At 48.2% G+C, this 25,758-nt stretch overlaps 1 pseudogene; it reads right to left on the reverse strand.

The window, feature by feature from the left end:
• Nucleotides 1-2,576: 2,576 nt before the first annotated feature.
• LOC142595811 (olfactory receptor 14A16-like) lies at nucleotides 2,577-3,569 on the reverse strand (annotated as a pseudogene).
• Between the last annotated feature and the right edge of the window lie 22,189 nt (nucleotides 3,570-25,758).

Here is a 25,758-nt window from a genome sequence, read left to right on the forward strand (position 1 = left end):
TCTCCCAGTCAATGTGCCAACCAGGTGCCTTCTGCTGGCCTGTCAGAGACGCTGGCAGATGTGCGCTTCAAAGCACAGATCCCAGCCGTGAGTCAAGGGCTGACCTATCAGCTGTTTCAGAATGAAGTCCCTTTCCCAGACACAGTCCTGCTGTTGGCCTGTCACCTCCAGAGGCAGAAGTGACCTCACAGCCCCCTTCACAGCCATTGGCTGGATTACGAGCTCCTGAGACACAAGTGACCACATGGTACTGTATCCAGCCATCACCCTCCTTGTGGCTGACTACGTGAGCAGACAACAGTAAGCTTGTTTCACCAAATTGATCTCATAGATTTCCTCCCAATGGTTTGAGTGGAGAAATGTTCCTCAGAGGAACTGCTGTATTTCTGTTGGTGCATTTTATATCTCTACTTCTGACTCTCTCTGGACTGCCATCAGAAAGCTCTCCAAGGGAAAGATTCATTGAATCATAGAATAACTCAGGTTGGAAGAGACCGCTGAACATCACCTTGTCCAGCTGTGCTGCTCAAGGCAGGCTTAAGCAGATGAGATCTCCCAAGGACTCTGCCCTGATTCGCATCACCCACAAAGGAGCTGAAAAGGCTGCATCACATTATGCAGGGAGTTAATAAAGACACTCAAGAGTGTTGGCGCAAGTGCTTGCACTGAGGGATGCCACTAGGAAGTGGCCACCAGGAGGACTCTACCACTGGTGACAGTGGGGCTTGAGGCACCAGTCCAACTCCCACCCATTACATCACGTATTTCTTCTGTCCGGACATCACCAATCTGGCTATAAAGAGGCTGTGGGAAACCTTGCCAACACCCTTGCTAAGGTCCAGGTACAAAACACCCCCTGCTTTCCCCTACCCATCCAGGTTCGGCAATCCCTTTCTTGTCCTACAAGGACCTGGAAATGCCTGCAGGAGTACTTTGCCCATCACCTTCCGAGGGACTGAGCTGAGGGTGACCAGCCTCTAATTCTTGCAATGCTCCTTCTTGCACTTCTGGAAGAAAGGTTTGATGTCTGCCTTTTGCAAGGAGCCCAGCACCTCTCTGATTGCTCTGACACATTGGAGGGCACAATGCAGAAAGGGTGACGTGAGCAGACGGCAGCATTTGCCATGAGCCTGTCCCAGGCGAGTGAGATGAATCTCACTGGCACAGTGGGGTTTCTTCCTGGAGTCACACCCAGGAAGGGCAGGGCCCCCTGAGGTGTCCCCATCGGAGCTGGCCTCCTGCACTCCTCACACACACAGGGCTGCGCAGAGGCACGAGTCCTGCCCTTGCACACGCGCAGGCCCTGCACTGCAGCAGGCATCATGACCCTCTGGCCTCCTGCTGCCACTGCCAGAGGCTGGGAGGCACCTCAGCCCTGCGGTGGGTTGCCCTGCTCTGCACCCATCTGAGATGCCCCACGGCAGGAGGAATGGACACAGGCACCTCGGGTCAAGGGAGCACATCCCAGTGCTGCATTCAGGTGGTTTCCCCGGGGATGTTACTCTCCAGGTGCAGTGACCTGGAGGCACTGTCTGTCCCACTGGCCTTCATGGCACCTCTGGCAATAGCTGATGCCATTTGTGCTCACTCGGGTTCATCTCTCCACACGCACACCATGGGCATGCTTAAGTCTCCTCTGGACAATGCAAACATGGACTTTTGAACTCGTTGTTTGGTGTGCCTGTGTGGAGGGACAAACAAGGTCTCTGCTGCAGTGAGAGGCCAGTGCTGGGAAGGGTGGTTGCAAGGGGCTGCTCTGTGACCATTGCCCTGGGGCACCTTGCCCGCGGTGTCCAGCAAACAAGGACACAGAGCAGACCCTGCTCTGCTGGTCCTTCAAGGCGATCCCTGGAGGCCTGGCTGTGCAAGGGACACTGCTGTGTGCCCCCATCCTGCACACTCACACACTTGAGCTCTTCACTGGTGTTGCCCTCAACACAGCACTTGCTTGAGTGTCTCCTTGAGAGCAACTCTGAAAGCAGAGCTAAGGCTTCAGGCACTGCCCTGAGGAGATCACCTTTCTTTATGGAAACGCTGGTATGGAGGCCAGCTCTGTCACAGAAGTGCCCATGGCCTGTCCCTGCCTGCGGTCACAGCACTACCATGCAGCACGCCTGTGACCAAGCTGCCAGAGCACTCAGGCCTTACAGCAACGCAAGGGATCAGAACCAGAGTGTGCGAGTGGAAAGAGAAGAGCCCTGGAAGAGCAAGGGCTGGTGCTCCCTGGCAGTGCTGCCATGCTGGCACTCCTTTCCCCTCCACCGGTGCACACAGGAACTGTTCCTGCAGCTCCAAATATGCCTTGGAGGAAGGAACCCAGGACAAGAAAATTCACTGAAGTGCACTTTATTGTGTTTAAAGGCCTTGGAGGAAGGAACAGAAGACAAAAAAAGGTGACTGAAGTGTGCTCTACTGCACTGAAACATACAGACAGAGCAGGGCTCCTCATTTACACAGCCACTCAGTCAGAAAAAGAAAGACAGAGAGTGATTTAGAAAGGAGATGACAACATTATCACAAGGAAAAAGCACCACAAAAACAAAAAATACAGGTGACAGGCTGTGCCTGTGATAATTTTACAATATAAATGTTCTGCAGCAGAAGTTTATTGCTTCAGGAAAACATCGAGTGATCAGTTTCCCCACTGCATCCTTGAGCTCCTGGTTCCTCATGCTGTAGAGGAGGGGGTTCACTGCTGGAGGCACCACCGAGTACAGAACTGCCAGCACCAGGTCCAGGGTTGGGGAGGAGAGGGAGGGGGGCTTCAGGTAGGCAAAACTGCCAGTGCTGAGAAACAGGGAGACCACAGCCAGGTGAGGGAGGCACGTGGAGAAGGCTTTGTGGCGTCCCTGCTCAGAGGGGATCTGCAGCACGGCCCTGAAGATCTCCACATAGGACAGCACCATGAAAACAAAACAACCCAACACTAAACAGACACTAACGAGAAGAACTCCAACTTTCCTGAGGTAGGAGTGTGAGCAGGAGAGCTTGAGGATGTGGGGGATTTCACAGAAGAACTGGCCCACAGCATTGCCGTGGCGTCGGGGTAGTGAGAATGTATTGGCCGTGTGCAGCAAAGCATAGAGAAACCCAGTGCCCCAGGCAGCTGCTGCCATGTGCACACAAGCTCTGCTGCCCAGCAGGGTCCCGTAGTGCAGGGGTTTGCAGATGGCAACGTAGCGGTCTTAGGCCATGATGGTTAGAAGAGAAACCTCTGCTCCAACCAAGAAGAGAAAGAAAAAGACCTGTGCAGCACATCCTGAGTAGGAGATGGCCCTGGTGTCCCACAGGGAATTGGCCATGGACTTGGGGACAATGGTGGAGATGGATCCCAGGTCGAGGAGGGCGAGGTTGAGGAGGAAGAAGTACATGGGGGTGTGGAGGTGGTGGTCACAGGCTATGGCGGTGACGATGAGGCCGTTGGCCAGGAGGGCAGCCAGGTAGATGCCCAGGAAGAGCCAGAAGTGCAGGAGCTGCAGCTGCCGCCTGTCTGCAAATGCCAGGAGGAGGAACTCAGTGATGGAGCTGTCGTTGGACATCTGCTGCCTCTGGGAGTCAGTGACTGTCATTGGAGAAGAAGACAGTGACAAGGTAGTAGAGACTTCTCTGAGCAAAATCAAAGCAATTTCCCATACGACCTCCCCTTGAAACACACACCCAGCCTTTTGTTTTTCTAGCAGCCCTTCCCTGAACAATGTGCCTGGAGCCCTGGTTGGTGCTGGCCGTGTGTGCCATGAGGAGCAGGGCATCTGCCCACGGGCTCTTGAGAAGTCAGCCCTGCTCTGCAGCAGTGGGCAGGGACAGGGACCAGTCCTGGTGTTCAACTGTGTCAGATGGAACCACTGCTAACGCAGAAGGGCCTGTCAGCATCTGCACTCCCAGGGCTAAGGACCCAGGAAGACAGAAGGCGACTTGAAAGGTTTAGGTTTTCTACAGCTCCCCCTCCCCTGCCACCCTGGGGAGTATTCTTGGATGTCAGAAACCCCCAGCATTTCTGCTGCACAAAGGGAGAACAGAGCGAGTTCTGTGAGGCAAGAGGATTGCCTGTGGCTCCGTGCAGAGTGAGGGCAGCTGCTCTGTCTCTCTGTCTGGGTCCCAGTTTCTCCGGGCTTGCAGCTTTCTGAGATGGAGGCTGATCACACTCCCATGTTACCCTGAAAAGCCACCAGGCACTGCTGAGAGCAGATGGATCTTCCACAGACCACTAAATGTCTCAGCCTTTCTCAAGGTCTCAGCACCCCACTTCTAGCCAAGGACACGCATGGCTCATTGCACAAACCCAACAGCATTTTTTCTGTCTTAGCATCTCTGTGCTTCTCCCTTGCAGTTTCAGATAACACAAAGATGCTATGGGACAGGTTTGCATGCTGGAGGGAAGCTCACAGCTTGGAAGGACACCTCAAGGAGATAGCCAAGTGTCTTAGTGATGGCATTTGAGTAAGGGAGACTGAGCTCATTGCCTCCATGCACTGACTGCATTGCCCACTGCCCCACAGCTTAGAGGAAAGCTGGGACACTTGTTCCCATGGACACACGGGCATGGGGGGACCCACAAGACCAGTGTGTGACTCTGCAGCTGAAACTCCATCTGCCCAGGGAGCCTGACAGCAAGAAGGAAATAACCCCAGCACTAACAGGGACAAGTGGAGCGAGAAGCAGAGCTGGAGTGCGGGTGTGGGTGAGAGAGGCCAGGGCAGAGGCAGGCGGGCCCTCAGGCCAGCGTTGCCCTTCCCCAGCTGTGCCCGCCACCTCCCAGGCACCAGCATTGCCGGGCAGCTGCTCTCAGCCCCTGTGCTCTGCAGAGGGCCCTGGGCGCGGGGCTGGAGAGCTGCAGCACGGCTCTGCTGGAGCTCTGGCTGCAGAGGAGCTGGTTCGCGCCTTGGAGCCCCCAGCCCTTGGGGCAGAGGCTTTGCTGGCTGGGAGAGGAGGCAAGGGGGCTTGCTCAGGGGAAGGGCTCTGCATGGCAGGGGATGAGACGGAGGTTTCTGAACTCTCCCTCTCACAACATTTGTGGTTTTTGTTTCCTCTCATTCCCTGATGATATCCCTGCTGCCAGGAGATTTTCCTCATGGGAGCTGTTTCCCTGTGCCATGTCTTTCCCTGCCAGCACTCACAGACCCCATCCCAACCTCTGTGCCCTCTCCTTAGCCCTCCAGAAACCGGCATGTTTGCAGGGCACTGGCTGGGCGCATGGTCCGGTTTGCAGGTAGAAAAAATCACAGGTCAGATTAAGCCTGATGGGTCCATCAAAGGTGATCCTGTTTCTGTCCACGGGCAGAGGAGTGGCTGAAAACTCATTGGGAGACTCCTGGAAAACCTGCTGATCACTCAGAGTTACAGTTCAGCAGTCTCAGTGCTCTGTCAATATTAAGAACTCCTTTATCATTTCTCACCTGCTGTTCCCCAAGAGAAGGGAATTGAAGGCACAGGGAAATTCCTTCTCTTTATAGTAATCCTTGTCTTGATCTTCCCCTTGAAACCTCCTATTGGAAATACTCTGGAGATGAGGCTGAAACTCTGAGCAGCCCTGACCCACGCAGCACCCTCTCACCAGCAGAAGGACCCTGCCTTGCTGGGGTCACTCTGTCCACCCACAGCTTCTCCTTGCACAACCGTGGGGAGTTCCCTGGGCAGGCTGAGAGCTGACCCTGGCAGGCGGCAGAGTCCCTGCCCCGGCACACAGCACCCTGGGGTGCAGGGACCCTGCTCACAAGGACAGCCCTGGGCACCCCTGGCTGCACACCCGCCTTCACACCCCTGCAGCCATCCCTTGGAGAAGGCAGCCGTCATGCCTTGTCCCAGTCTCTCATGGTGCAGTAGGGCAGCCCTGCTCTGGAGCATGTTCTTCTCTACAACAGAGAAACTCTCAGAGTTGTACTTACAGATCCTGTCATCTGTGGCATGTGCCAGCTTTAGGAGACCCCTCAAGGAAATGCAGCTGCATAGCCCTGCAGTCACAGACTTACTGTGTCAAGGGCTGTGAAGATCTCTCCCGCAGTGAGCTCTCAGCACCCTCCCACCCCACACTGCCTTTAACCCCTGTCTGCCTCCCTCCTCTCCCCTCCCTGCCTGCAGGCACTGCCCTCAGCCCTGCTGCGCTTGGCACAGGAGCTGCTCCTGGGCAGAGCTGTCTCTCTGCAGCGCTGCCCGCTTGCCAGGAGCTGCCTGCGTCCCAGGAGCCCGGCCCAGCTCAGCAGCACAGCACCAGCCCAAGGCAGCCCTTGCTCTGCCCCTCTGGGCTGCCTTGTGTTGTCCCTGGGGCTGCAGGGGAACCTGCTGTGACACAGCCTGAAGCCATCACTGATGCTCCCTCCTGCAGCTGGGGAGAGACTCTTACTTCCAGCAGCGTAATTTCTCTCACCTGAGTCCGATTTATGACCTGTAATCACTTTTCCTTGTCTCCACCTTAGACAGGACACCCAGGCAGTGACAGGCAGGGATCTCCTTTAGCCCTGCTGAGGGACGGGTTCAGCAGAGTCAATGGAGCCATCTCATCCTGGGCCTGGAGTCCTGGGGCTGCAAGGGCTCTCAGCTCCCTCCCATGCCTGCCACAAACCCACAGGAGGGGGGATTCCTCCTGCCTCACTTCAGGTGGGCACAACATGGGCACCTGCATGGGAGCTCCTTGTCTCAGCTCCCATGGCGATAATGGAGATGGAGGCCAGGAGGGAGCTGTTCAGGCACAAACACCTGGCGACATTTGGGCTTCAGGAGGTGGCCCCAGACACGTGCAGGTGGCTGCAGGCTCTAAGGGAGCAGCTCACAGAGTGTGGTGGTTTAGCCCTGGGCAGCAATTAAGCACCACACAGCCGCTCGCTCACTCCCCATGCCCGGTGGGATGGGGAGAGATTCGGAAGGTTAAAAGTGAGAAGACTCGTGCGTTGAGATATGAACAGTTTAATAATTGAAATAAATTAAGTAAAATAGTCGTAGTAGTATTAATAATAATAACAACATATGACCCCGTGTACCCGGGCTGCAGCCACATGCCATCCACATGACTGAAAGGGTCTCTCCTCTTTGCTCGCCAGCTCGTCCAGCTTCAAGTTCACTCGCGAATTGCACACACACAGCGCTCCAGCAGTACCTGGCCCTGGACACTCGGTGTTTCCAGCTGCTGGGTCCCCATGCCCTGTGCTCCCTTCTGCCACTGCAGCAGCCAGGCCTCTGCACCCACCCCCGCACCGGGTACACAGAGTGGGGCCACGCACAAAAGGATTTGGAATCGCCCTCCAAAAGAAGGTCGGACGGGCTGTGGGGATTAGGTGCAGGGCTCAGTCAAACCAGCAAACCAAGCAGCAGCTGGATCCTTGATCCCCACTCCTCTCCACTTTCCATGCTTGTACATCCCCCTCAGCTTCCTTGGCTCCTGCCTTTCTGCGCCCGTGTCCCCTCCCAAACAAGGCACCTACCCCTGCTTATTTTTCCCCCTTCCTCCCACGTTTGCCACACCTGGGAACAGATGTGGTGTTTCAGGTGCTGTTAGCTAGGTCTTCTTGGACTTCCATGCCATTACTGATGGGGTTTCCTGGGTACTGCTGTCCCTGCCAGATTCCTCTCCCCAGAATGACCCCAACTCCTCCTTCAATTTGCTGTCCAGCGTGGCCACCTCTCACATCCATCCCCCTTAACCACCTGCAAAATCTGGGGCTGCAACAGCAGAGTATCCACAGGAGACAAGCTGTCTGCTCTAAGGCCGCCTTCTGTCTGCTCTGAGCAGATACTGGGCACCACCTTCAGGTCCATTCCAAAATCCAAAGCAGCCTTGAGCCAGTTGGTTTGGGGCCCAGCTCTGGTGCCCATGAAGCCATGCTACGCCTCAAGGGCCCTGAGAGCAGCTCTTCCACTTTCAGGCAGAGCCTGCCCTGCCATCCTAGGGACCAGGCTGCACTCGGCTGGGTGCCTCAGCTCTATCCCCACAAGCCAGGGTGGCAGCAGGAAGCTCCCGCACCTTGCACGCCCTTTGAGGCTGCCATTCTTCAAGCCACTGCTCTCTGCCCTCCAGGGACCCAGCCCTGCTCAGCAAATGCAACGCACGTGCCTGGCTCCCGCTTTTCTCCCGGGACTGCCCTGCACTCCAGCATGTGAGCAGCTGTAGCTGACACCCAGCTGCCCCACCAAGTCTCACTGATACCAATGATATCCTAGCGCTGGGAATGGACCCAGGCTTCCAGTTCAGCTTGGTTGTTTCTCACACTGCCTGCCCTGGGGTACAAGCATTTCAGATATGCTCCTGAGCCCTCCCTGCTCCCAGCAGCAGGGTAAATGTTTCCATCCTCAGGCGATGTATGCAACTTGGATACAACCCGAAGATAATACTGCAGAAGAATTGGGGAAAAAAAACCAGAAGAAGAAAAGACAAACCCCAAACCCAGAACTGACAGTCAATGTATTAACTCCCACTTCCAACAGAAGACTAAACAGAAACGAACACAGAGCAAGTGGGAAAGGGGACAGAAAATAGCAGGAAAAGGCTAATCTCACTGCTGCAGTGCTGCATATAAATTCCAGTGGTTTCCTAAAACCCAATGGCTTGGCTAAACTCAAAGTTCAGCCAGGAAGGATCACAGCTGTGCTTGACCGCGCTAAAACAACAGGCATGACTCTACATTTCTGCAGCCTCTAAGGACAAACACCAACCAGAGATCCCTGCACTTACTGAAATAGTCATACTAAACCAAAAAGGATCCACTTGCTTGCTTTGGCTGCAGGAACAGCAGGACGGCAGCACAAATTTGCAAGTGCAGAATGACAGTGAACATAAAAGCAACACAATGAAGAAAAACGCAAAGCATAAGCTTTTGTGCGTCTTTTTTTTTTAAAAAAAATCTTCACTCATTTTAGTTTTGCTGCTTTGCTGTTCAACAAGAATTGGCAGGCTCTCCAGTGATTTATTCCTGCCACTCACAGATCCAGGTTCTGCTTCGAAGTTCATACAGGGATATGTGTATGAAAAAAAAGAAACCAAACCAAAACCAAGACCAAACCCCCTCTCTGTAGACCAAGACCTGAGGTAGCTTTAAGAATGCAGCTCATTGTGCCTCCAAGTCCAGAAGCACCTGAGGCTGCAGAGCTTTTACAGGGGAGGGAGAGAGGACTTGTAAAGAGAGATGCAAGGCTTCCACCCTGCCGACAGCCACCCACAGCCCAAATCAGGGACAGTCAGAGCAAACAAGAAGGGAATGGGTTTGCTTTCTCTTTCATTTACTTGAATTCCTTCTAACTAACTCTAAGTCTTCCCTCCCACTCCAGGATTTTTCCTTTGGTTTGATTTTTTTTTGAGACTTCTCTGTTCCCTTATGGTAAGATGCTACTTAGAAATGTAATACAGACATGCCAGGGAATAGACGAGGCTAAAAGAATCTTAACTTTATTTATGAGCGTGTGATTTGTGTTTATACACAAAGTATAACTAGTAAAGTATAGCTAGCAAACAAAGAGAAAAATAGCCATGCAACTGTCCATGTTCCAGAATGGCTTCTGCAACGCCCCCCTCCCCAAAAAGTACTCCCCTTCTAGCTTCCCAAGTGGGAACTACTCTTTACAGGTAGTATCAAAGTATTCTCATCCTTTTAAAAGGAAGATGTTCTAACACTGTCTGTGTCTGGCTACTCCTTCTTCACTTTTTTCACAGGAGGTTCCATGTGAGCAGATTTTTCATGATTGGTGTCGACCTTTCTCTCCCACGCGCTGTATCTTTCCTTTTCAGATGGATGTTGGAAGGCAGCAGATCTGCCATGGGGAGCTTTCTTATCGTATGGTGGAACTTCTCTGTGTCTGTTAGAATACCCCCTTTCTCCTTGCCCTTGAGGTGTTGTCCGTTTAGTGGGAGACCGGCCTCTAAATACTGGTGATCTTGACCGTGAACGGGATCTTCTGGATGGGGGTGACCTTGACCTTGACCTGTGAGAACCATGTACCCTTGACCTAGAATGAGAGTTGCCACTCTTCTCTTTGCGTCTTCTTGTATATGGTGGTGATCTTGAGTAGGAATGAGAACAGGAACGTCTATATGATCGAGAGGAGGAGCGAGTGCAGGAAGAACCAGATCTTGATTTGGAGTCGGTATATGAACTTCTAGAGTAAGATGAAGTACTGCAAGGAGACATGGACCTTAAAAAAAACACAACACAGAAAAGAATACTGAAGGTAAGTCAAAACAGTCATTCTTCCCAGGTTTTTTCCTCCCAAGTTTGGTTTGGGTTACTTTTTCCTCTCCATATGCTTACGTCAAAGCTTCTTTCAGTTGCTGACATGATGCTACTGCAAAGCGAAGAACTTGCTAACATGTAAGAGTTTCTGCTTACAAGACACAACAGCTGCTGCTTTGTTAGTGTAAGAACATCCAGGAAGGGTAAGGCTATTTCCACTCACTTCTATCACATGAACTACCACAGCTGTTGATTGGTTTCATGTGACTCAATGCCATTACTCCAGGAAAGGTCCTGAGAGCATGAACAACAGAGTTATTCAGACTCCTGCCCAAGTGATTTTGAGGAATAGAAAACATCAGCTACCCTGAGTTTTTTCTTCACAAGTTTTTCTTTTATTATTTTTTTTAAAGAAACATTATTTCACATTATTCCGCCTATGTCCATTAGCATCATTCCTCCTCTCAAAGTCCTTCACCAATTTAAGACTTCCTTAAACAAGCCTGATCTTTTAATTCCTACGAAAAGTTCAACAATGTCAACAGAATACTAGCGAAAGCCACCAGTTTGCAGTCCAGGTTAAAATCTCTCCATGTATCCTCCAGAAATAAACAAAAGAGGAAATGAAGACAATTTCTCTCACGTATCTCCTCCAAAGTGCTTTGAGGTCATGGTTACACTCAGAATAGGGAGACACAGAAAATCCAGCAACTACACTACTCAGTTTCCAGCCTCTCACGGCTGTCAGGAGGTGAAGGATGTCACTGCAGAGAAGCTTTAGGAAAAGAGACGCCTGTTCCTTAACAACGGCTGCCAAAGGACAACTATCGGTCAACCTGAATCTCTGCCAGAGCTGAGCTAGCAACCTACATGTGCAACTCCTATCACTGCTGATCCCTTGAGTCACCCAATCCACCTAACGAGAGAGGTGGAGTGGAACTCCTCCTGGTTCTTCCAGACAATCTGCTTCTCCTTTACGGACATGGAAAGCAGTTACCTGGAAAACGAATGCCTATGCTCTTCTTGAATCTTTTTATAGTTCATCAGTTCCTTAGCAAAAGCACGTGTAAACAGCGATCTGTGCATACTCAGTTCATTATAAACCAGCTGCTGTACAAGTCATGTGTTACGGCCTCGTTTAACAGGTTACAAGTGGTCATCTACTGAATTTCTGTAAAATACTCACAGTTCCCAACCTGCTCTGCCACCTGCTGAGCAAATTGTTTTGGCTCTCATTGGAAGATCTTGTGGAGTGGGGAGACAAAAAAGAAAAAAATCCATTCAGTTGGTCTGAAGATAATTCTTTTCAGGAAATCCTGAAGTTACAGTTACTTACCAGCTGTGGGTATTGGTTGTCCTTGGGGGCCCAGAACACTTGCTACTGCGGGCTGCCTTTGAACAGGAACCTGGTAGCCCTTGTGCATAAATGCAAACAGTTGGAAAATAAGCTCTATGAAAATACAGGAATCAGCGCATATGTTGAAATAAAACTTACCTTCTCTTCCAACAGACTGCTGATTGACAGAGGGGAAGGTTTAGACAGTTGAGCGGCACTCACCAGAGCAGCAGGAGGGGTGACGGGCAGGTGTGGTGGTGGTGGTGGTGGTGGTGGTGGTGGCTGTTGCTGCCGAATCTGGGTATGGAGCCTTTTTGTGTAGCCAGTTCCATTTTTGAAGTTGTTCACAGCCTAGAGGCAGAAAAACATTGACAAAAAGGTAATACGGAACTTCAGTAGATAAATGAACAAAAGCCTCCACAGAGTAAAATTGCTTTTGTGTTCTTATAAATGCTATCAACCGTAAAATAAATCGCCATACAGATATATGAACACATCCCATTAGACACTGATATTACTGACTGGTGACTCAGAGTATCTGTATTTAAAGTACTTCAGTGTTAACACCAAATCTGAAAGCGAGGCAATCATCTTAAACAAAAGTGTGACCTGAATGTGCCAGGCTGTAAGCTTCTGTAACAACAGATCATGGATTTCAGAAGTAAATTTGGCCTTGTTCCATTTAGCCTTGCTTAAAGGAGATGTAAATTAGTATTTGCTTCCCTTTCACCTTTTCACAAACAGACTTGTCTTACAAACAGTTTACGTAAAAGGCATCATGGCACCTGGCGTAGGAACTTGTTGGCAATTAAAGAATCAGGCGAAACGTCTGTCTGGTGGCACGTTGGGCAGGTATGCTCCTCAGATTCCAGCAACGCTGTTCTAATGCCTGTGAATAATTAGAACCATCAAAACAGGTTTTAGCCAAAGTGAGGACATTTGTTGGCTTCTAATCAATTCTCAAAACACGTCTATGATTAATGGGTGAATGTGGTCTGGAATTGAGAGCATGAAGCTATAAAAGTTCAATAGTGTCACAAATGTCTCGTATGCAGCACACAACCGTACAGCTTTGATATTTCACTACTGTCACACCTGAAGATGTAGAGTAGGCTGTGTCCTGATGTTCCCACGAGTCTTTTTTCCACTCTCTAGTACAGCGAGAAGTCACCAACCTCCAGGTTAATGAATAAAACATGTCTCAAAAAACCATTTGTATGTTTGAGTTCTGAAGGTTTTAACCAGCTCTCCCATGGAGAAGAACGTGGATTAAATGCCTAACTGTCCCTTTGTTGCAGAGCACAGTCAGGCACCAGAGCTGGCTGTATAATTTTGTATGAGGGAAAGGGCTGTGGACAAACCAAATGCATTCCATATCCAATACTGTAATCACCTGCACAGTGATGCACTCTTCTCATACTCATCCTTTCCCATGTAAAGAGGACTTAACTAGATAGGTAAAAAGGGAAAAAAGCTTTCTGCCTTTTTTTTCTCCATTATACGGGAAGCATTCTTTCCTGTTCAGCATCTACGTAAGAAAGTAATTTTGTTATCTCCTATTTCTGCTTTCCGAAGATCAGATGTGATGTTTTGCATGAACAGACAGGGCAGTAACACTTACATTCGTCACAGTAACTGTTCCCACAGCAGGGAATAACAGCTGCATCTGTCATTAGATCTTTACAGATGAGACACAACAACTCCTCTGGAACAGGATCAGCTGAGGAGGAGGAGGAGGACGGCTCCGCTGGTAGGAAGGGAGGCTTTTCCTTCTTGCCTCTAGCATAAGCTTCCCTGGAGGCGGGGTGGGGAAGGAAAAAGGAAAGAGTTAAAGATGGGTAAAGGGAAACTTTTCCAAGCTTTGCATTTTACCAAAGGAAGAGAATAGATGGAATCCTTCTCACTCCCCATTAGCCTTCTAACATGTAGGCATTTCGTTTGAACTACTTTTCTGTAGCCACAGCACTAAAAGAGGGAGGGGCGGAAGAATTTTCCTTCTGCAGAACTCTCCCATTCATTGGATCAACTCAGAAACCAGCTCAGACTGGAAAAATAATTCCTTGACACCCAGAAATAAGGTGAAATGAATCCCACCTCTCCTTTGCCAGAGGGTAAGTGTAAATTGCAGGCTCAGGGTAAAGTTAGTCTCTGAGTAATTACGTTTGATTAATGGAGGAAGCCTGTGTTACAGCTTCTACAAAAGGAGATCCACAACAGAAAAACACAAGTGCTACCAAGTGCATTTGAAAGCAGCCACTCTTGTCAGCACACAGTAGTCTTTTCTTAGTTTATAGCCACAGGAAAACTTCAGTCTGTTTCACACATGGGATTGGATAAAAGTCAGGGGGGCAGGAAAGCTCAGTCCAACAGCTCTTTGTTACATTTTGCAGGAAGCCTTTGAAGCATAACCCAGAAGCAAAATGAGCGTTCAAAGAGACCGACTCCGCTGTAAACACTACTGAAACGTTTTGCAGAAATACAGATTCTTAGCATACCGCAAGTTTCACCAACTTGCAGGGGCAGGAACAGAAGGACCGCCCTATTTTAATGGTAGAAAGTATCACAGATTTTAAGGGTAAACTACAATGACAATGCTTCCTCCCCCGTAATTCCAGATGCTGGCCAACTTGGTTGCATTGCCATGCAAACATTTACCCATGGTTTCTCTTATTACCTTTGTGGTCAGTCCAATTAATTCCCTACTTACGCATTAATAGCTGGTATTGCGTATTTTCCACTTTTCGTCAGCATAGCACCCTTGGCGTTGGGATCTTCCACCTCCACCATGAAACTCCTGGGAATTCCTGTGCTCTTTTTAATTCTGGGAACAGACTGAAATTGTTTGTCCTGTTAAGGAAAGAAATGCAGACATATCTCATCTCAGGACCCACACTTCAAATGACATTTCAAGGACTATTTGAAGCAGCAAAAGCCTTTAGTGCTCTCCTTGTACCCAGCGTAAGGGTTGCTCAACTAAAATACTTCTTTTCCTAAAAGAACAGAGCCAGGACGTTCAAAAGGCTTGAGCAGTGTTTTGAACTCATTTGACATTCTTTGGCTTAACTTCAGGTTCCTGAAGGGGGAAATACCCCTGCGCTCGCCATCCACTCGGAGAAGAGACACAAACCCGCTCCTCCTCCCCAGCGCAATTCAGCGCGAGAGCTCAGTTCGCTGCTCTGAATCACTCGCTGGGGAAACTTGTGTTCACCATCTCTAGATGAAGGCTGAATTCAGACCTCATGCATATGCATTCAGTGACGAACGTTCAATGGCATGAATACTCAACCAGAGGCTTGTGTACCTAAAACACGCACATAGTCACAAGATGGGGTCAACAGAAACATCTTGGGTTTAGATGGAATCCTGAAAGCTGTCTACAACCAGTCATTAAAAAGAGCTAAAACCAGAAACATTTCCAGTGATATTGAAATATACAAAAATGTGCGTGAAAGTCCACAGAGAAGGGTCTATGGACATATTTAATGTCTATGACCTTGAGAAAAGCCAATTTTACATTTGTAATTGCAGGTTTCCCTGGAAGTCTGAAGGGCTTTGCAACACTGCCAGGTAACCTCTGTGTTTCACCCCAAGACAAACAATTCTTAATAGGAGCGTTTCTGTATTGTTACGTGACTGCCAAGGTAAAAACAATGACAAACTACCAAACACCAGCAGTCCCCCACAATCTTACCCCATGTGTTGGGCAGTTCTTCCTATAGTGGCCAGGTTTTCCACAACGGAAGCAAGTGTAAGATGGTGGAGGTGGACCCAAGGCTTTCTTCAGGTAACTGAAAGATTTTGGGGAAAGAAAGAAAAAGGTATGCAAAGGTGTCTCTCTTGTTCCAACAAGCATCCTTTCAGCTTTTCCATCATCTTCAAAGAACAGATCCGACATCAGCAACACTCACTTGGATGGATCATATTCCTGGCAAGACTGTATCATCATCGCTGTTATTTTATCTTCCTCGGAAGCATCGGCTTCAGCCAGATTGGCAGTCTGTTTAACAGGTCAGGATTTGACACACGCATGAGAAACACAGTGAAGCCCCCACGGCCAAAGACCACAGCACTCACCCAGTCCCGTCAAGAGCAGCACAACGCCAGCTGAGGCTGCACCAAAACAGCTACTCATATAAAACAGAGTTGTGCTGAAGATGTTCTGGGGACTCCTTACGCCCTTACGTGGGGGTTGGGTGCCTGGTAACCTGCTTGACAAGAGCATTCCTGGGCACCCAAAACCTTGGGCTCTGTCTGCACCTTACATAAAGGCTTGTGGAACCAGCCCCATTTTCTTCCACGTGGACTCAAGCTCCGCGTAGAAACAATTACACTGTCCAGTATTTTTGAACTGATATTAAGCTCCAGACTATGTGAAGGAGAAGATCTCCGCTGTACATTTAATTGAGAAAGATGTATGCCACTATCATGATTTACGTTTTGCAGCATTAAAAGGACACTCAACTTAGGAGTCAGGGAAGTTGGTTTCTGCTTGCTGAAACTGAGCTTCGGACACAGAAGCATGAAAAGGAATCAAGCTTTTTAGAATCCCTCAGCAAGACAAAGGATTCTTTTCAGTAGAAATGTCACCATCATGTGCTGTAGGCAGTCCAAACTGCATGTTCCCCCCTACTAACTTCTTCATAAACCTTACGCACAACTACGTCTTCAAATTCTTGAAGCCAGCTGCTTTTGTTTAACCAGTATTTGGTCAGATTTTTTTATTGCACGCTAGTCCAGACATAAGCAGGGACAAAGGGAGGGACTGTAAATGACTTGGACCTTCAAGCACCTATCTTTCAGATCAACAGCGCATGTTTTTGCTTTTAGATGCATTCATTCACAAAAGCAACCATCTAGTTTCAGTATTTTATTAAATGGTTGTTTCATATAGACAGTTTTTTTCTCAACTGTAACATCATTCACATCAACATCTGTCAAGTCATTCATATAGACAGTTTTTTCTCAACTGTAACATCATCCAGATCAACACCTATGAAGTCACTGCCATTAACATTTACAGACAACTTTACAGATACTTGACTAGTTTGTTTGAACCCAAACGGTTTACAGAACACTTCCAAAACACAAAATAACGCATCCTAGGAATAGACCCAAACTCAAATATGGCATTTAATACATAGGAATAACAAACCGGAAAACTTTTTACAACACATTGCCTCCATGCTAAGCCAGTCTGCACTCAGGAGGTCAGCGCAAGTAACAGTTCTGAGCTGCTTTATGTTATTTTCCTGTATTTTTCTTTAAATGTTCTCAAAAGCTGAAATGTCTACACCACTTGGACAATTTTTCACATTTCAGGGGAAAACTTCACATGAGTTTACAGAATCAAGGACACATTTAGGCACAGCACTAATGGAGTCCAATTTCTTCTGGTGGATACCTTCCAAACTAATTGGTTTTTTTTTTTTTTTTGGCCAAAGGTACACAGTGTAATTTCTGCAGTGAGTGAGGGAAGAAGTTACGAGTGGGAAGAGATTTCTCTTTCTTGGAAATGAACTCCAGCCTTTATTTTCAGAAGAAAGAAGCAGATCCTCTGCACTAGGCCCGGCCTTCTCTCATCTTTGTCACTCGAAAGACCACTCATTCCATTGGCTAGCACTACGCCTTTGCACAACGTGCAATCACTAGTGCAACCACCAGGCAAAGCTACACATTGTTGAGCACAGAACGCAAGCAGTTCCACAGCAAAACACGGCACTGCAACAGTTTCAGAAGGTCACATCTGCTAATATGCCACACGTACACATTGGCATATTCCTATAAACAGTCAGGTACATTTACACAATTGACGCAGCCTGCGCTCAAACAAATTAGATTGTGCTGTGCACTGTAGATGTACTACGATGTATGAAACTCTGCAGCATTCACAGAACGGAACTGTAACTATCGTGACTAGAAACTCAAAAATAGCCACGCAATCGTCCATGTTCCAGAAACGCTTCTCGTTTGGCTGTTGCAACCCGCCCTGAAATGTCCATAACTTACAGACCATATAATTCTTCTCTGAAAGTTGTGTTAGTTTCCAACACAACATGAATGAAACGTATGAAAAACGGTAAACAGCTTCTGCAGTGCTGCTTCTTTGTGTCTTGAAGGTGAGTAATATGGCAACATTACGTTGAGGCTGATAAGGTACTCCCCTTCTATCTTCCCAGACTGGCAACTACTCTTTACAGGACAGTATCAAAATACGCACATATTTTACAGTTAAAATAAATACTTTTAAATTAGTAAAATCTAAATTAAAGTTCTGTTCACATTACAAGAGTTATCCAGCTATAGATCACCGTATAAGATTTAAAAATACAAAGCAAACACTTTTGGTTTTAAGCATTTGACAAGAATATATCTAGATATACCTTAATGAGCTGGGCCAGAGAAATAGATCCAGAAGAGTCATTGATCTGTGCACAAAACATTAAACACATATTCAAGTTCTACAATCAAAACACAGCAATAGTTCACCTCTACTGCAGTCTGAAAGGCTGCACCATATCCTCTGAGTGTCACTGAAAGAGGCATTTCCAACCCAGTGTAATCGGCATTTGTTCAAAAAAGCGTCCAAACCTGTGACAGCTCCAGAGTGCCTCTGTGGTTAATGAGAAGAAACCAAACTCACCAAACCCGCCTGAGATCAACTTACTGCTCCAGACTATCTCAGAGAGGGACCCTTGTCAAATGCTCACAACTGCTTAAGAGTCACAGGGGTAAGGAAGCTGCCAATTTGCAGCTAAAAAGGGATTTCTGAGAATAAATTGCAGCCACACTCCTCCCTCCCAGCTCCCTACGGAAGGGCTTGCAGGAATGAAGTCCTCAGGCCACTGGTTTGTAATGGACTGCTGTGTTTGTTGAGAACTAAGACTGGAGGGCACTTTTTCCACAAGGAAAAAGGGGAACTCCTCGCTTGCTCCTTTTCCAGTATACTCAATTCTGTTACGCCACAAGCAGCAGTGAAGCTCACACCAGTAAAACCTTAGCAGAAAGACACTCGAATCACTGCTTATTATGCCTGAAGTTGTTCAAAAGCATAGAGTAACATTTCACAATGTAAACTGAACGGCTCTCCTCAAGGGGTCACTAACTGGATCAGAAGAGAGATTAAAAGCCTTCCGTGGAAAACGCTCTTGTCCTTTAGTGCCTAACGCAGTGGAAGAATTCAAGGCAGCAGTTTTTAGCAGACTCTGGGAAAAAAGATCTCTACATGCAGAAAAAGATTCCTCACTCCAGTTCATCATTCCTTCTCCATATGTTTAGCATCATATGGTGGTACACTAAAGACAGGCTTAACCTCTGCGAAATTGAAGCAGCATCCAACCCTGAAGTCACCCAGCTCCAAAAGCATACTGCAGGCAGAGGTTAGGACAAATGACAGGGATTTCACCCACAAATGCACCAGGCTCTAGCCTTGTGCCAAAATTTAAAAAAATACTTAATTTTGTTTGAGAAGGAACCATCACTACAGGAAACTTATTTTCAGTGTACTTTGTAAAGTATTCAGTGACTTACTGGAAAATTAATACAAAGCTACATTGTTTAGAATTAAGTGCAGTGTGTAGAATAAAGTGTGAGATTGTGTTTTTACGTACTGGTTTTGATGGTCCACTCACTGGCTCCGTTCGACTTCTGGAAGAGAAATGGAGGTGATCAGAACTTAAAATAGAGCCCGTACCTCCTGAAGATGAGGAAGTACAAGGAAATGCTTGAGATCACCACACAGGGGTTTCTTCGCACATTCTCCTTCAAGAACAAACTGCAAGGCGAGTAACGCATTTTCAAGGCCTCTCCACCATTACAGCATGCATTCATCATTCCCAAACATTAACCACTCTACCAGCAGTTTCTGCAATGTTTCCAGCTGGAGGAATCAAAAGCTAATCTGCACGGCTAATTTTCAACGTTACAACAGCAGTGCCATTCTTTCCTTGTCCCCACACACAGGGATTTAGTTGAGCTTTGATGCCAGCAGCATCTGTCCTCTCACTTTAGGGCAGCATTACAATACCAGGAGAGGGTGCCACCCAACCAGAAACGGAGGATGCATTCACAAGGCAGCACTGAGCATCCATCCTTCAATTAACCCCCAAAACAAGGCCACGTTTATAAGCACAACGCTGTGGCGTCCAGAATTACTCAGTAGTGCCTGAAAGCACTGCAACAACTGCTGCAGTAATGTGCCCAAAGTTTACATGCAGAGCCACACAAATTCAGGGTTTTTTTGCTTGCAAGTGCTTCACGGGCACCAGGATGCTGCTGTACTGTCTGTTCGAGACACACTGTAACTCATCAGTATACTTTATTTATGGGGAACCCACATCAGAAGGACATGGCAAAACCACAAGCTAATAACACCTACTAACTGTGGTGGAGAGGTCTATCTTTAAGAAGGCTGGAAAACGTGACCATTCAAACAGTGCTAATGCAGCTGATACACAACTGGACTGTGTGAATACAGAAATGACAGCAATGATGCTGTAGGCAGGATGGCATTTGAGTGGCTGTCATTTTAATCAATACACCCAGTTATCTGCCCTCCTTAAATCTTGGGAATACAGAACTAAAACCTGGAGCACAGATGTCAGCTTAGGGTAAAAACAGATGTAGAAAGAGAACTAGCAACAGTTGGCAATGTGCTAAACTGCTTCCTGCGTTTCAGGTTTGGAAAGGATTAACTATTCTTTCACTCTACTCGCACTAAAGGCAATACACTTTGGGACAGTGTTCTTTTTCTCTTGCCTGAAACGGACGCTGTCTTTAGGAAACTGATACAAATCCCTTATGAATGGAACTTCTTGTTTGCATGGTTCGCCAGCTGGCAACCCTTGCTCTTTCCTCTACAGCTAGGATGCAAAACCCCAGACCTGGGGCATAAGAATACCTGCCATATCCCACCCTCCCTCCCCCAAAGGCAAGAAAGAGTCAAACCCCAACAATCAGACTCTTCTGACATGGGAACAAATTCCGAGTTCACACTACAATGCCTATCTCTCTTCACTATAAAAGCAATAGAAGCAAGAAGATTTAATAATGACCACTCAGGTAGAGGAAACAGCACCTACAACTTGGGTCTCAGCAAAATCAAGCCCAAGAAGAAGCCCAAGAGAATCATCTTAAAAGTTACCATTGCTCCAGTTCAAACCCCATGTCCCAGTCGACTTTGGGACAGATACATTACAATCTACCCCATGACAACCAAAATTAACAGCACCTTTAACAACAAAGATGCAATCGGAATGCCTCTGTAAACTAATATCCACAAAACCAGCTAACACACTGAAAGCCCTAACAAAGGGTACAATGCTGTATGGATACTTACACAACATAGGTTTTGCTGGTGCCTTTGACTCCTCCAGCAGGGATTCTTCGAACGATCACTGATGAGTTCTTTGGAATCAGCGCATTAGCATCTGTGTATTCTGAAAACAACACAAATACAGAACAAAACAGTATTCAGTTTGTAAGAATGTCTATTACTACGTAATGACATAGCACTTCAGGCAATCCCTTCACAGGGATGAAAGCAAAGCTTTCTATGTAACACTGCGCTTTTATCGTCTCAACACACTAATGGGACATTCCTAGAAGTCTTCAGGTTTGATAATCACACACAAGCAGCAAAATCTTTTCCATTCATTTAAAACAGTTTGAATGCCAGCAGCACACTGGTCTCCAAGGTCACTCAGGACTGACAGAACACAGAAGACAGCCTGCCATCTGCACTAAGACCAGGTCAGGTCCCAGCTGGGGTTTGTTGTTTGGTTGTTGGTTTGTTGTCTCTTGCCTGAGAAGCAGAATAGCACATGCTCCAAGGGGTTGGAGTCAGAATGTTACAGGGCAGGAAAGAGCACTCAGGAATCCTGAGCTCTGCAGTTCACAGTTCTTCCACAACATTGTGAGAACATCCATTCTAAAAGACAGGTCAAGAAGTTCAGATCAAATTAAGAGGGGGAGGCAAGCTGAAATGCATCGTTCCTGAGTGCAGGCTTTTTGAAGGGAATTCTGCCTTTATAGAACACGCCTCTAGAGGAAGCATGGAAGAGGACACCCCTGCCCCCCCGACATTCAAAATAGGTCTCAACCATCCAGTTTGCCTTCCCAGATCTTCAAAACAGTCCATCATATCATTTTTTTCCAGTCATATTTAAAATCCTCTTTACTTCTAGTGAGTTTAAGCATCTACATCTGATGAATAAAAACTGAAATTCATGGTTATGCATTTCAAGCAAAAATTTGGCATACGTATACATTACACTGAAATGTATTCTCTAGCTTTGCTCTGAAAACCACGGGGGGATTTTTGCATTTTCACATGGGAAACACCCTTAGGAAAGCTTCAGGAAGCACCTGTGTCACTAATAGACCAAGTTTAAAATTTTAGACTCCTTTTACTCCTTGTCAAAGGGCAACACAACCGACCTAGAGGAGGATCTGCTCACTGGTGAACAAGAGGGATGCTCTTTAAAGCATAACAGATACTCCTTCTTTAACCTCACCTTTAGGGAACACCACGCTTAACAGAACCTAGTGAAGCAGACACTTTTTCTTCACCGGATTCTGATTACGTATGGAAACAAAGCAACACACTTTGTAAAACTGGTATGATATACATTAGAGTAACACTTTACGGGGGAACATCTTTATGAGCATCACTTTTTCTTCTAAAACTTTGCTTTCTGTTCCTCACCTGCTATAAGAAAAGCCACATGTTCGGCCTATCTCAAAACATTTTTTCTCCTGGGGATAAGAATTGGGCTCCATCACATTTAGGACCATCCATCAGTCTGGTTTTAAGGCTCTGTTTGACACAGACCCAACCATTCCAGTAGTGACGCCAGCCAGTTGGCCACTCAGCCTGCTGGCATGTGTGAAGCTGACAGTACCTTAGCAACCCAAGACAACATTCACAGACCCTTCTGCAGCAAAGCCCTTCAGGCAAAGTAACCATTTTTCAAAAGCTCTTGACAATTTCATTCAACAGTAGTAGAAAAATACAAGACTCCTGAAATGGATCTCTACCTACGCGTGCCATGCAATCCAATGGCATTCCTAAGACCCCTAACAGTGTGCTCTTAAGTCTCTTCACAGACATTCTCCTGAACACAGTTTAAATATCTTGTCGTGGCTTAACCCCAGTTGGCAACTAAGCACCACACAGCCACTTGCTCACCCTCCCCCCACACCCCGTGGGGATGGGGGAGAGAATTGGGGGGGAAAAAAGGTAAAAACCATGGGTTGAGATAACGGCAGTTTCATAGGACAGCAGAGGAAGAGAAATAGTAATACCGCTTCTACTGATGATAAAAGAACATACAAAGCACAAAGTGATGCACAACGCAGTTGCTCACCACCTGACGACCGATGCCCAGCCCGTCCCCGAGCAGCGATCGCTGCCCCCCAGCCAACTCCCCCCACTTTCTATACTGAGCATGACGCCCTATGGTATGGAACAGCCCTCCGGCCAGTTTGGGTCAGCTCTCCTGGCTCTGCCCCCTCACAGCTTCTTCTGCACCCGGCAGAGCATGGGAAGCAGAAAAGTCCTTGACTGCCACAAACACTCCTGAGCAACAACTACAACATCAGTGTGCTATCAACATTATTCTCATGCTAAATCCAAACCACAGCACCACACCAGCTACTAGGGAGAAAACCAACTCTGGCCCAGACAAAACCAGGACACATCTGCAGATAAACAGGCAGCTTTAGGTGCCCAAGGCCCCGCGCCCGCCGCCCCCACGCACCTTCGTTGGTCTGGGCGTTGCTGATCTGCAGGTCGCAGTTGGCCGCCTTCAGCTTCTCACGGCCCATGATCTGGCGCTTGAGGTCGCAGAGGGGGATGTGGAGGCCGCTGAAGGTGACCGTATCATAGCTCAGCTTGGAGGAGAACTTGTAGTGGACGCACGACATGCTCCTCCTCGCAGCCCAGCCGGGCAGCCACACGATGGGGAGAGGCCCCCGCGGCCCCGGCTCCTCCTCTGCTCCCTCTCTCGCACGCAGCGCTCCCAGGCCCGACCGCTCGCTACGGCCACTCGGGCGCCCGGCCTCAGCGTTCCGCCCAGGGCTTTCCTGGACGACAAGTGCACGGGCTGCCGCCAGCGCCTCACCTCACCCAGCGCATTATGACAAAAGGCGCGCGTCATGGGGGCACGGCGGCCCCGCCCTCTTCCTCCTAACCCTGAGCTCTCCCTAAAGGCAATCGCCATTCCTCCACACATTCCTCCAAACCTTCCCATCTACCACATCCACTGAGCGGGCAAGGGAGATTCTCCAGAAGCCCTTACGTGAAACCCATTCGAATAAGCCATCACGCTGGCCATTTCTTCCTGGAGGGAGTTCATCCGGCCCTGCACGCTGCCAGACAACGTGGATGTTCGCAGAGAGATTCACTTGCTGTTCTGCAGGAAGCCACAATCAAACTAAAGGTAATGGTACTTGGCTGCCACTACGGGCCTAGAGGATCCTGATGCTCTGAGCCATCTCCTCTGGGTCCCAACCTCACTGGTTTACCTGAACAGCCCAATCCGGCACATGCTAACCCTTGCACAGGAAATCATTTGCATCATTCAGACTCCTTTGAAGATCAGACTGCCCTATTTGCACAACTACCAGGGCAATATTGGATAGGTGAAGAAAGGGCATTCCAGGATTTACCCTCCACCTGAGCTGAAAAGTGGATTCTAAGTGCAATAATACCGCCCACACAGGTTAGAACCAGCATCTCTTCTGCCTCTGGAGATCCCAGCTACTGATAGCTACGGGAAAAAGTGTTACAGCCCTCTGATGGCACGTGGCACTAAGTTCCCCCTGTCTGTAACAGCTTTTATCCCACGCTTAGGGGTTGCAAAACTAGAGCGAGCTATTGCAAATGTGTCAAGAGAATTAGAAAAAGCCATTAATGAAACCGCAGAGAGTATTACAGCCCTACAGGAAGAAATCAACTTATCACCACAAATGGTAACACAGAATCGATTAGCCCGAGACCACCTTTTAGCAGCACAGGACAGAGTGCTCAGTGGAATAAGCTCATTTCCCTGCTCTCTCCAACCCACAAACCCTTTAAAACCCCCACTGTCAGCCTGTCGTTTTTCTCACGTTGACAGGAGAAAAGGGCATATGGAAAGCCGCTTCTAAACGGGGAATCCCTTCATCTATCACCGACTCCCAGGCACCCAACCAACCACGTTGTGATGACCCCATCACAGAGAATTAACAGGAGGACAAACAGGAGGAGGAGAAGAAGAAGGAAGACAAACAGGATGAACTGATGGACAGCAGGAGGAGGAGGAAGGGGATGAAGGGGACAAGGAACACAGAAAGAGAATGAGAACAAGGAGGAACAAGACACAGAACAGGAGGAGGAGGACAAACATGAGGAGCGAGAGGAGGAGAAAGAAGAGGTGGAGGAGGAACACGAGGAACAGTCAGAAAAGGAACAGGTGGCACCAGGAGCAGGAGGAAGAATAGGAAGAGAAGAAGGAGGAGCAGGAGGAGGAGCAGAAGATAGGGGAACTAGACACAAAACAGGAGGAGGAGGAGGACAAACATGAGAAAGAAGAGGAAAAAAGAGGAGGAAGAGGAGAAGGACAAGAAGGAGGAGGTAGAGGGGCAGGAAGAGGAGGAAGAGGAAGGAAAAGGAGAAGGAGAATGAAGAGGAATGGGACGATGAGGAGGAGGAAGATGAAGAGAAGGAAGAGGAGGATGACATACAGGATGAACAGACGAACAGAACAAAGAGGAGGCAGTGGAGGAGGTGGGGGAGAAAGAGAAGAAGAAGGAGGAGAAACAAGAAGAAGAAGGTGAGCAAGAGGATGAAAAAGAGAATAAGGACATTTAACAGGAGAAGGAGGATTAGGATGAAGTTGTGGAGGAGGAGTGGGAGGAAGGGGGAGGAAGAGGAGGAGGATGAGGACAACTACAGCAATGACAAACAGGAGGACAGAGAGGAGGAGGAGAAGAAGGGTAAAAGGATGACAATGAAGAGGAGTAGGAACAGGAGGTGGAGGAAGACGATCGGGAGGAGGAAGAGGGGGAGGAGAGGAGGAAGTACTGCGAGCTGAATGTTGCAAGGCACACATACAGCAACGTACAATGAGAGATTACAAATAAACGTACTTGGTAACAAGTCCCCATGGTCACCTTTGCTCCCTTTTTCCCTTCCAGGTGACACCAGCAAGCCCCAGGCACCTGCAGCCATTCGCTGTACACAACTCCCCTGATGCTGGATATCTGATACACGTTTCATAAAACAACGTACCC

This window comes from Pelecanus crispus, chromosome 23, assembly GCF_030463565.1.
Source record: "Pelecanus crispus isolate bPelCri1 chromosome 23, bPelCri1.pri, whole genome shotgun sequence".
In the NCBI taxonomy this organism is placed as follows: domain Eukaryota; kingdom Metazoa; phylum Chordata; class Aves; order Pelecaniformes; family Pelecanidae; genus Pelecanus; species Pelecanus crispus.